General features: G+C 45.5%; 1 long non-coding RNA gene across 1 annotated transcript; it reads left to right on the top strand.

The window, feature by feature from the left end:
- The first annotated feature begins 589 nt into the window (after positions 1-589).
- LOC117463407 (uncharacterized) lies at positions 590-3,035 on the top strand. The gene is made up of 3 exons (XR_004553910.2): positions 590-769; positions 2,520-2,703; positions 2,836-3,035. It is a non-coding gene; the product is annotated as an uncharacterized lncRNA (long non-coding RNA).
- Positions 3,036-12,185: the final 9,150 nt, after the last annotated feature.

Genomic DNA, 12,185 nt, shown 5'->3' with positions numbered 1-12,185 from the left:
TACAGTCAGTCTTTAAGAAAATAAATGTGTTCCAAAGTGATTGACATTCTACCAGTTGTAAAGTTTTACAAACTGTATCTAAAAGTATCTTGGTAGCAGAAAATAAGTCATCAAAGAGTACATTGATTAACTGGATGGTGTTACTTAAATCAAAAACTGCCTCAGTTTCAGAGTCACATTCTTAAACAACATCTATTTAGACAAAGTATTTCATTTGTCTAGTTTCAACTTTTTGCATACAAACGTGTATCTTACATTTCCTTTGTGAGAGAATTCTCTCTCTCTCTCTCTCTCTCTCTCTCTCTCTCTCTCTCTCTCTCTCTCTCTCTCTCTCTCTCTCTCTCTCTCTCTCTCTCTCTCTCTCATACTACTTTATATATTTCTACTTTCTACAGTTCTCATTCATAACACTCAGTTTTCGATGTCTCACTATGGATGCGCCTCAACGCGTATATGCAAACAGAAGCATCAATCTCATTACGCCAATCCTGATTGGCTGGTGATCTTGACGTCTACGTCAGGGAATCCACCCACCCTTTAAGTAGCTTGCGCTACGACGCAGCGTCATTCAAACACCTCTTCTCGCTTCAGAGCACATCTCGAATATCAGTAGCCGGGCTAGCTTAACGGTCCACAGACTGAACCCAAGCTAACATTCGGTCGACGGGCGCTTGCCGGTTACTTTTTTGCTTTGCAGAAGAATTGAACAAATATTAACACACCAGTTAATATTGTAATCTGCCTCGCCGTTTTGTCTTTCGAAATAACGGTAAGGTTTAATTTTTTCTTCAAACAGTAACATACCTGTTGCTAGTTTATCCCTCCGCGCCGACACCACGGCGAGCGGGGACGGACTCTTCTCTCCCTCACACAAGAGGAGACGGAGATAAGAAAGATATTAACACACCAGTTAATATTTTTTGGAGAAAAATCTACCCCCTCGTTTTTTCCTTTCGGAATAACGATAAGGTTGGATTTTTTTTCCCGGTAACATACCTGTTACTAGCTTGTCCCTCCGTGCCGACACCCCGGCAAACGAGGATGGACCCTTCTCTCCCTCACACCAGAGGAGTCGGAGGCTCGGGGGCTCGGCTCTGCGGTTGCGGGTCTAGGATCTCGGGCACGGACTCGCACCAGGTCTGCTCGTCCTGCCTTGGGCTGGAACACGCCCAGGAAGCTATCGATACCCCCGGTTCGTGCGGGCATTGTGCCCGCTTCACCATCAAGAGCCTCCGCCGACGGCTAGCGCACCAAGCTAGCCTGTCGGGACAGGAGCCCTTCATGTCCGTTGATTCGCCGGCCGGCAATCGGGACATGGTGGCGACCGCCGCGGAGATTGAGCCCCGCGCCGTGTCAGGCTGGGGCCCGGTGGCGGCAAGAGCCGCGAGAGCGGAGCCCCGCGCTGTGTCAAGCTGGGGCTCCCAGCTGGACCTCACCGTGGTTCCACCCGCGGAGGATGTCCTACAGCTGGATTATATGGAGGAGGATGAAGAGGATGCCTCTGAGTTCCTCTTGGATGAGCACGAAGATGACATGCATATTTCTTCGACGTGAGGCATTGCAGAGGCGCCGGGCAAGAAGTGGACCGGTCAGAGCATCCGGCCCACCCCCAAAATAAACTAATTTTGCAGACCCTATCCCTCCGTAGTCTTTCAAGTAGGAGGAGAAATGCCAGCGTTCTCCTCCGGTTTACAGGCACTGTGTAATTATATATATAGAATAATTATTATGATGAATGCATTTTTTTTTTACCACTAAAATACAGCAACACATCTTTGATTCATGTCGTTTATAACTGGAATATTATTATTAATATAACTTTGTCTGTACAAAGTAGCCTGTCCAGGAAATATGCCCAAATCAACAGAAACTGCGAGCCGGCAGGCAAGACGCTCCGATTCTGAAACGCGCCCGCTAGGGTTTGACGCCGGAGGAGGCCGGACCAAAACCGCGGCGCAGCCGTAACACGACGCAGACGGACCCGGTGGAATCTAGGGGTTAGCATGTGGGACCGGACAGCTTTGATCGACAGTGCGATTCTAGAGTCTGTGGGGGCCCCTCAAGCCAGCTTTCATCACCACCAGTGGCACCCCAACACACTCTTCTCCCCCCCCCCCCAGAGCGGAGCAAGGCAACGGAACTTAACGTGCGCTATGCATCGGGCCGCCTTGAGGGGGTTTCCCCACACGTCGTTGCAGTAAATTAAAGGGTGTTTCATGTTGTCGTTGCTGTGGACCTTCTTAATACCTTGGAAAATGCCGTTTAATACTTTTTAATACTTTTTAATAGCCTTAATTTTCGCTAAATTGATTTATCAACTTTTAATACTTTTTAAGACCCGGCGGACACCCTGGTTCATCTCATACAATTTCAACACAGCGCTCACCAACCAGACTGCCTTTTGAAAAGGGAGAATTAAAAATTAAACAGCCAGCTGGACAAAAAACGATTGAAGTTTGTGTACTGCGTCTCTTAAGCAGTCAAGAGATCAATAATTACTCATGCAAGATTTTGATTAGTTTTCAGAACCATCAGTCGTGTGATTAATCTTTTCACGGAGCCTGATTCCAATGCATGAAGGATGGAGCAGACAGAGAACACTTTGCTTTTGAGAAGCGACATCAGTTTTCCTCATCAGACATTCCTGGAGCTGCAGTCGTGTCACAGATGTGTTCAGCAGAGACGGAACCAAAGGGGCCAAAGGTGAATATGAGGGCGGTAGATACTGAGTTTGTGTCCTCAGAAAATGTGAACATGTGACTATTAGGTGTGTTTTTGCAACCTTTAGTGACTTTAAAACCTCTTTTCTGAATAATCTTCTTCTCCTTGCTTCAGTTTCATCAACAGATGTGAAACATGTGATTCAGGGCACGAGAGACAAACACATGTGTTGACATGGATAACAGTAACTGTATCCCTCTTTCTCCTGGGACCTGGTCTTCACCTTGCCCCTCCTCTTCCTCACTGTGAAAGACATGACCTGCAAATTCCTTGGCCGCGCCTGGATGAAAATAATAGAGCATCACAAGTGAAAGTCAGACTTGAAGATACGAGTTTGCTGTTTTAGTATTGAACTTCTTATTAAAACTTTAAATCAATTTCCTCTTTTTTTATTCTATACACTCATTTGACTGCGCCTATGTTTCCAAAATGGAAGTCCTTCTTCTAGTTGGTTGAAGATTCAGGTGTGTTATACTAGTAGTCGCTAATAAAACCTCAAACGTCTAGCTTGCAGCATAGACAAGGAACAAGTCAGATAGCAACATACTACTACATACTACTACACAACTAACTACTTTTTTTAACGGCTTTAGACAACAGAACAACAACACTGCACTGATGTCATTAAATGCTAATATATTGTTGACAAAAATCAGCAGAATTCTTTCTACTTCCATTATCTTCCACCTTCTCTTGCCAGAGGTGTTTTGAACAACATTATGTCCTGTCCATGACGTTACGTCTGTACCCTTTTTTTAAAACCTAACCATGTATTTTCTTAACTAGTCGTTTCACAAAGTTAAACACTTTGCGTTTTACCACGTGTGATCTGCGGTTGGTTTGAAATGTATTGATACAAAACACCGATGCAGAAACATTAAGTTCCAAAAGAAATCCTGCCCATTGGGTTCAAATGTATGACTACAAGTTGACTTAAAGGTTTGGAATGAATTGAAATGAAACATTTTGAGTTGTGAGTCACTAAATCTTACGGCCAAAATGAAAACCATTTGTTCTTAGACAGTATGATTAAGAACAAATGTAAAATAGCTTCCAAAATGAACGCTGCCACAGAAGTTTGGTGAGTTCACTTCATCCTAACTCATCCTGACTCGAGATGAAAAACAAATGTCTCTGATTGCTCACAGCTCTTAATGTTTCCAATCGTTTCCCTCTTAGTCTTCTGAAGACACGTGTACACGTTAGTTCTATTCAAGCATAACCTGACCCTTGATGTTGTTCCAATATTGTGTAAAGAAAGTACAAACGATCAGGTGTATTGAGTAATGTGCCTTTGTTTAGTTAAAAGCCTCTCGAGGGGTCAGTATGAAAGTACTAGAACTGTAATAAAATGTTATGACGAGGAGTAAAACAATGTCACTTATAATAACAGTTCATCCATACAGCGGTTACGTTTCATGGCCAGGTCAGAAGCTTTTGTTTTACTCATTGTATGTCATAACTTATGACTCAAAGCTTGTAGTTATCTGTCATGGCAGAACAGTTTGAGTTTTCACAGTATTTTCATATAAGCGAATCTTATAAAATGCAGCAAAGACTTAGACACAACTGCTCTGACAGTTTGAAATGGCATCAAATCAAACATGATGAACACTTTTTCAATATACTGTACATATCATACCTGGATTCTACTCCCAGCATCACAGACTAACTTAAGTAACAGATGTATTTATAAGCCTAAAAACAAAAGGCTTTGTGTGTATCGAAGAATCATGATTAAAGGGCCCATGTCATGCTGTTCCGGTTAGGACCCGTCCCCTTGTGTGTTATGAAGGTTTTTCTGCAGAGTCAACAACCCTCAAAGTCCACCCTGTAGGGAGTACAACTCTAACACAGTCTATGTTGCTCCAGAACGCCTCGTTGGAGATTTCTCATTTTCCATTGTTTACTTCCTGGGTACAGTGACGTGTGAACACCCGGAGGCCACACCCTCTGCCAGCCTTTCACGAAACAAAGCTTCATGCCGGATATGTACAGCGTAGGGCACTGAAGAACGATGCTGTTCCTACTTTGTTTGGACCAGCGGGAGATTCGGGTACACAACCTGTAAGTATTCATGGCTCGTCTGGTCTTCAACCTTCCTAAATTCTCCCACACCAGCAGAAACACGTGGGTTTGCTATCCTGGCTCCAAGATGGTGGAATGAGCTCCCATTGACATCAGGACAGCAGAAAGCTTACACACCTTCCGGACTGAAAACTCATCTCTTTCGACTCCACTTCGAGGATAGAACTATTAACAAAGCACTTATATACTAACAAAGGACTGGCTTATCTAAAGCCAGTTGAGTAGCACTTGAAATGTTAGGCTCTATGAAACCTGCTGTACTTTATGATTCTGTTTTCTTCAAGGTTGTGTCTTCCTGGTTGAACGCACTTATTGTAAGTCGCTTTGGATAAAAGCGTAAGCTAAATGTAATGTGATGTAATGTTTGTGTATTTACGATGTTTAAAACAAACAAGGTATCTACCACGACTGTTTAAATGGGTAAACGTTTTTCGGGCTAGGTTGTGATGGTGGAGAAATGCTCTCCTCAGACCCATGCTCACAGCGTTAGAAACCTTTTACTCAATATACTAATATTCTCTTGTTCTCGCTGTATCGCCGACCCGGAATCCTGGCCGCTCCTCGCAGCAACGAGCCTCGCAACGTCCCGACCAATCAGAGCACAGTGGGCTCACAGGGGGGGGGGGGGCAGGAGCTCCAACAAGCCGTGCAGGACAGAGAGTGAGTACACAGACTCTACAGAGATGCTGTGAGAAACCAATGTGAGTTTGGAACATTGAACATTGAACAATGTGAATCTGTTCGAGTCGACCTCAACGATGGAACTATGATGAGTAGAAATAACATGGGACCTTTAAAAGAACATGTGTTTCCAAGAGCGACTAGTGTATGAGACACAACAACGTGCAACATGATAATGGTTACAGGGTGCATTTCTTGCAAAATGTTTTTTTACTTTGTCTCGGAATCCTCTTTCTTTAAATGCTGCTGAGTGGATTCAATCTTTCATGTGGGGCAAGACACAATGTCCCATTCACTGTAGCAGCCTCTTTGAGGCACAGCTCTTTAATATCCCCCCCCCCACTCCCCAAACTATAAAACTTGAGTCGGAGACGATTCCCAATGGGCAGTTCTTTCAGCAGGAGTGTGTGTGTGTTGGCCTGACTGTCGGGGCGTTGGGTTTGCATTTGCTGCCAAGGGCTTCAGGGGAACTGTAAACAACTGGATCTGAGGGGGAGGAAGAAGAGTTGAATGTTGGCTAAACCAAAACAGGGTTTCTGATCCCCTCATTGTCATCTGAAGAGATGACAATGAGGGGATCAGAAACACTGACTTTAAAGAAACAACTGTACTAAAAAAACCTTAACCAATTAGAAACCATATCCTGTATGTATGCTCAGTGTTAGCAGACTCATTGTGCAGTCAGCAGTCATTTTAAAAAGGAAACCTGACAATGTACCAATATGTAAACTATTGTTTTATAAAGCAAAGTAATGTCCTTGACATATATATTTTCCTGTACAAATATTTGGTCGAGAAAGTTAGTTGAAATCCCTATCACTAACCTAGTGAACACATACGTTATCCTCTAGAATGGTGCAGTGATGTTGTCTTTTTTACTCCGACCCGAAGGTTAGCATTGCAGGGCTCCCTCGAAGATCTGAGTACCGTACGTTTCGGACTATAAGCCGCGACTTTTTCCCCCATTTTTTTTGTACAGCTAACGGCCACTAGGGAACCTCCTAAATCTATGGGTTTTACAGGTAAAATTAACCACCTTTAACGCTATGGGCTCCAGCAGGAAAAGCTGGAGGCCGGAAAAGAGTGAGACAGGTCGCGCGCCAAAGTAAAAGTGGAACCGAGAGACAGAACGAGAGCAAGACAGACGGACAATGTAGCTGCTGCAGCTTATATGCAGGTGCGCTTTATAGTCCGAAAAGTACGGTACATTTCCCACCTCTGGTTAAAGGTGGACTTACTTGTGTTTTTCTTTCCAATCACATGTGTAAAGCTTTACTTTATCTGTTTGACTGCAGAATTATCAAATAAAAGCTTTCTTTTAAAGGAAACATAGCGTGTAACTGTATAATACTTAGGGGCAAATAAGGGGAAGAGACTACATATCATGTAACTAAATAATAATTTCATGAAAGGGGGGTTAACAAGGTTAATAAGTGCAGCATATTCAAAACTTATTTTTCATTGTACCTCCACGTAATACTAGAGACCATGACTAATATAATTCCAATATACCGAGTACACAGTATACCAGAAACACAAGCACTAGGTCAAAAAGCTGAAACACTTACAATCCACTTTGACATTTTTTGTTTGTTTGTAGCCTTGATTGAACCAGGTGAAGCCCCTTGAGATCAAAATATCTCTTCTTCAAGGTGACCTGCAGGACATTAGTTACACATGTAACATCAAAACAACAGAACAACAATAAGGACGACAACATAATGTACAGGGTACAGTTTACAAACTCTATTTACAGTGACAGGTACCGTGAGTGTCAGACAGCATGTCACCCAGCCAAGTTTCAGAGTGATGCAGGGGAACCAAAGTGCTCAGTTTTAAACAGGTGTGCAGACTATTCCAACTTAGTGGAGCTGCACATCTAACAGCTTTCTTCCCTAAGACAGTCCTAGCACTTGGCACATTTAATAAAACAACATCACGAGATCTCAGGCAATACGTACTTTCAATTCGTCGAGAGATCAGAGAGCAGATATAAAAAGGTAGTTTACCTAACATGGCTTTATAGATGAACATGTACCAGTGACTGAGCCTCCGTACAGTTAGTGAAGGCAGACCTGCCTCGGCATACAGGGTACAGTGATGAGTAAGTGCTTTACAGTACTTTGTAACACATCTCACAGCACTGTGATACGCAGCATCTAACTTGACCAGGCAATGGGCAGGTGCATTCATATAGACCAGATCACCAGAGTCCAGCACAGGTCAAAGGTCACAGAGCCTTTTCCTGGCCTCAAGCGAGAAACAGGACTTGTTTCTGTAGAAGAAACCTAGAGTAACCCTCAGCTTTTTAAGTAGGTTATTGTCATGAAGTTTAATAGAGCGACAATCATCAAGCCAGATACCAAGGTATTTGTAACAGGCAACCACTTCAAGTTTTGTTCCTTGCGTAGTTACAATATCAAAAACAGACTCTGGTATCTTTTTTGCTTTTGAAAAGAGCATTACCTTGGTTTGATCCACATTTAAAAGAAGCTTTAGTTCAGAGAGCTGAGTCTGAAAAATGTTAAAAACAGCCTGTAATTTAACACCAGCCTCCTGAATGGAGGGACCGGCACAGCACATCACGGTGTCATCCGCATACAAATGTAAAGTAGCTTCATCCACATTTTCACCTAAACTATTGATGTAGATGGAGAATAAAAGTGGTCCTAAAACAGAACCTTGTGCAGCACACGCCCGGTGGAAGCAGGCCAAGCCCGAAGCGTGGATCCACTCCGTCTCTCCGCGACGACTCCGGGGTAAAAACCCTCTCCAGTACAGCCTCTACAGGTGGGAGCAGGCCTCCGTAGATCGCAGATCGCAGGCAGCAAACAGGTGTGTGTGTTTCTCTCTCCTCAGGTGTGGGTGTTTCTCTCTCTCAGGTATGTGTGTTTCTCTCTCTTTGGGTCAGGTGCGGTTCAGTGACTATCTGTGGAACAGCCAGACTGCCTCATTGACTTAGTAAGTTTAGAGAGCGTGGGAGAGCTGCTTTATTAAAAGCTGTCTGGTGATGTCAGGCACAAGGCAGAAGCAACAGTTACGGCCCCTACACACGGCGGCGTGCGTTGCCGCTTCAACGCTTCTACCCCATTCAAAGTGAATGGGGTGACGTCACGATTCGCCGAACTGCATTGTGGGAGCAAAGCGTAGCTTCTCTCGAGGTGCTCGCTGCAAAAGTAGAGCAATGTTCTACTTTTGCCGCCTCGACGGAGGCGTCAGCCAATCAAATCCCTCGTATGCAAATCTGACAGTACAAGCAGTAGCCAATCAAACCGGGTGTATGTTGGGAGAGCCAGACCGCAGTTATTTCCCATATGTCAACAAAAGGAGGAGAAAATGATCGTGGCGGTAGGGAACATACAGGGATACAAACCGGAGGAGCCAGGCATGAGGGAGGTGGCAAAGACAGTGGGGGAAACTGGTAGGTTTTCGCTTGTTTGAGGAGTTTATATCCAGTGTATTTCGTTTGAATGGACAGCTAGCAAGCATAGACAGTATATTTAGCAAGCATGGATGTAGCATGAATGCTTTGCTTTGTATGTCCGGGGCATTCATGTGATTGGTTGTTGGTCGGGTTGCTCGCGTTGACTCCCCAAGCTCAAGACACGCCCACCGCCAAGCGGCAACGCACGCCGCCGTGTGTAGGGGCCGTTAGTCTCCGACCCCATCAGAGACTAGATAAAAAGTACAACAAGTCTTCAATTAATTTTCTCCCAATAATAAACAAGCTGAGGGACAAGTGGGACGATTTGATCTCTCCTTTGTAAGCCTCCAGCAGGTGGTGTTGTTAGAAATAGTGTGCTCTGAGTATTCCAAAGACCCAGCTGCGGAAGCTATACTGCAGTGTGGAGCTCATTGTCATGCTGTTCTTCTAAAAACTGCACCGCCATCTGCTTCTAGTCCGCCTCTGAGCTTCCAGTTGTTTCTGGTGTTCGGGAAAGATAATCTTTAGGACGTTTTGAGGCCACACTTCAAATTATTACTGTGCTATTGACTCTTTTCCTAATCTGCTCCTGGGGCCAAGGCTATAAGAGGTACATTCATGAGCCCTTGGCTCCAGGAGTTCTTTGGCTTTCATCATCTGCTGTTAGAGCGGGGCTTTTCTTTGATTGTTAGAAGTCAGTGTGCCCTTGCATCGACAACAGGGGAATTAACAACATCACGTTCAAGAACGATTGTCGAACCTCAGATTGAGGAGGAACAATGCGGATTCCGTCCTGGTCGTGGAACGACGGATCAGCTTTTTACTCTCGCAAGGATACTGGAGGGGGCCAGGGAGTACGCTTATCCGGTCTACATGTGTTTTGTAGACTTGGAGAAGGCGTATGACCGAGTTCCCAGGGAGTTACTGTGGGAGGTGCTGCGGGAGTATGGGGTGAGGGGGGTCTCTACTCAGGGCCATCCAATCTCTGTACTCCCAAAGCGAGAGCTGTGTCCGGGTCCTCAGCAGTAAGTCGGACCCATTTCCGGTGAGGGTTGGCCTCCGCCAGGGCTGCGCTTTGTCACCAATCCTGTTTGTAATATACATGGATCGGATTTCGAGGCGTAGTCGTGGGGGAGGGGGTCTGCAGTTCGGTGGACTAAGGATTGCACCACTGCTTTTTGCAGATGATGTGGTTCTGATGGCTTCATCGGTCTGCGACCTTCAGCACTCACTGGATCGGTTCACAACCGAGTGTGAAGCGGCTGGGATGAGGATCAGCACCTCCAAATCTGAGGCCATGGTTCTCATCAGGAAACCGATGGACTGTCCACTCCAAGTAGGGAATGAGTCCTTACCCCAAGTGAAGGAGTTCAAGTATCTCGGGGTCTTGTTCTCAAGTGAGGGAACAATGGAGCGTGAGATGGGCCGGAGAATCGGAGCAGTGGGAGCGGTACTGCAGTCGCTTTACGAAAAAAGAGCTGAGCCAGAAGGCAAAGCTCTCTGTCTACCGGGCCATTTCATTCCTACCCTCACCTATAGTCATGACCGAAAGAACGAGATCGCGGATACAAGCGGCCGAAATGGGGTTTTTCTGCAGGGTGGCTGGTGTCTCCCTTATGCTGCGTTCAGACCGGACGCGATGCGATGTTTGGGTGCGGCGCGATTACATGTAAAGTAAATGCAGAGACGCGGACAGATGCGAATTCGCTCCGACGGCGAGCATGAAGCGGTGGACGCGGCGCGAATCACGCGATTGAACTGTGCCGCGTCAAACGCGAGAGTTCAATTTTTTCAACTCGAGCGTCAAATTCACGTGACGCGTTCTCGCGGAAGCCAATCAGCGGTGAGGATCTCAGCCTGCCGTTACTGACGATCAACCAGAAAACATCAGCCATTAGCTGTTAGCAGTTAGCACACAGAGCTCACAGCTCCTCATATCTGTTCAGAAACTGGACAGAAGTTAAACAAGTACAAACCACAGACTGTCTGTGTCATGGCGAATACAGTCGCTGGTTTATTTATGTCCGTAGGCCGTTATTATGAGTGTGGAGTGAGCATATACAACGTTAGCTTAGCCTGGTCGACCCAATCTCCATTCAGAAAACAAGCATTTTAAAAGGTTTTTCGCCTGCCGTCTGTCTGCAGACTTGTCAAGCATTAATTCATGGTTTTTACTAACCGGTATCAGTATGTTGGTACTTCGGCATCATTTAGAAACGTGTATTACAATTTAATCACGGTAAAATATGTTCATTTTGTTGTAGTTAGCTCCCGAGCCAGCGCGTCTTGTTTGAATGATGCGAGTAAACACAGCTGGCAGCCGCGGTGAAACTCGAGCGATTAGAGCGAAGCGAATATTCGCATCGCGTCCGGTGTGAACGTAGCATTAGGGATAAGGTGAGAAGTTCAGTCATCCGGGAGGGACTCGGAGTTGAACCGCTCCTCCTTCGCGTCGAAAGGAGCCAGTTGAGGTAGTTCAGGCACCTAGTTAGGATGCCACCTGGGCGCCTCCCTAGGGAGGTGTTCCAGGCACGTCCAGCTGGGAAGAGACCAAGGGGTAGACCTAGGACCAGGTGGAGGGATTATATCTCTTCGCTGGCCTGGGATCGCCTTGGGATCCCCCAGTCAGAGCTGGTTGATGTGGCCAGGGAAAAGAAAGTTTGGGGCTCTCTGCTGGAACTGCTACCCCCGCGACCCGACCACAGATAAGCGGGAGAAGATGGATGGATGGATGGACGGACGGACGTTCAAGAACCATGAATGTATAAAGAGAACTGGATACAGTGTTGGAGACAGGACCCCGTTCATTCCTATGAAAATCCCTTATTCAAAAATGTTGCTGACTTCCAGACCAGGGAACTGGAAGTTTTCAAAACAAACTAATTTCCGGGTTTTAGGACTTGTTCCTGCACCACTCTAGGGTCTAATACTTTCTTTGTCAGGCAAGTCTCGGCACGCCTCCCCAGTGAATACTATCACTAAGCCTTGGCCAGTGAATCTCTGCTGAGTGTTCAATCTGTTTGAAAGTTGCTCAGTGGCGCATGAAGCCAAAAAGTTCTGCCTCTCGAGAGCATAGGTACCATATCTGGGCCCATATATTCCTGAAGCCATGAATGGATTTGCCTCTAGAGCATTTTACAACTTTTAGACACTAATTATTTAAATAAGGGCTATACAAGTGTTTTAAATCCACTGATTTAAAGACGTCTCTTTGCCCAATGTATGTTAGTGGGAAAAAGTATTTTGGGCCCAATGATATCACTGACTGACA

Source organism: Pseudochaenichthys georgianus, chromosome 18, assembly GCF_902827115.2.
Source record: "Pseudochaenichthys georgianus chromosome 18, fPseGeo1.2, whole genome shotgun sequence".
Lineage (NCBI taxonomy): Eukaryota > Metazoa > Chordata > Actinopteri > Perciformes > Channichthyidae > Pseudochaenichthys > Pseudochaenichthys georgianus.
The sequence above is the reverse complement of the archived record's forward strand: the minus strand, read 5'-3'. Positions and strand labels throughout refer to the sequence as shown.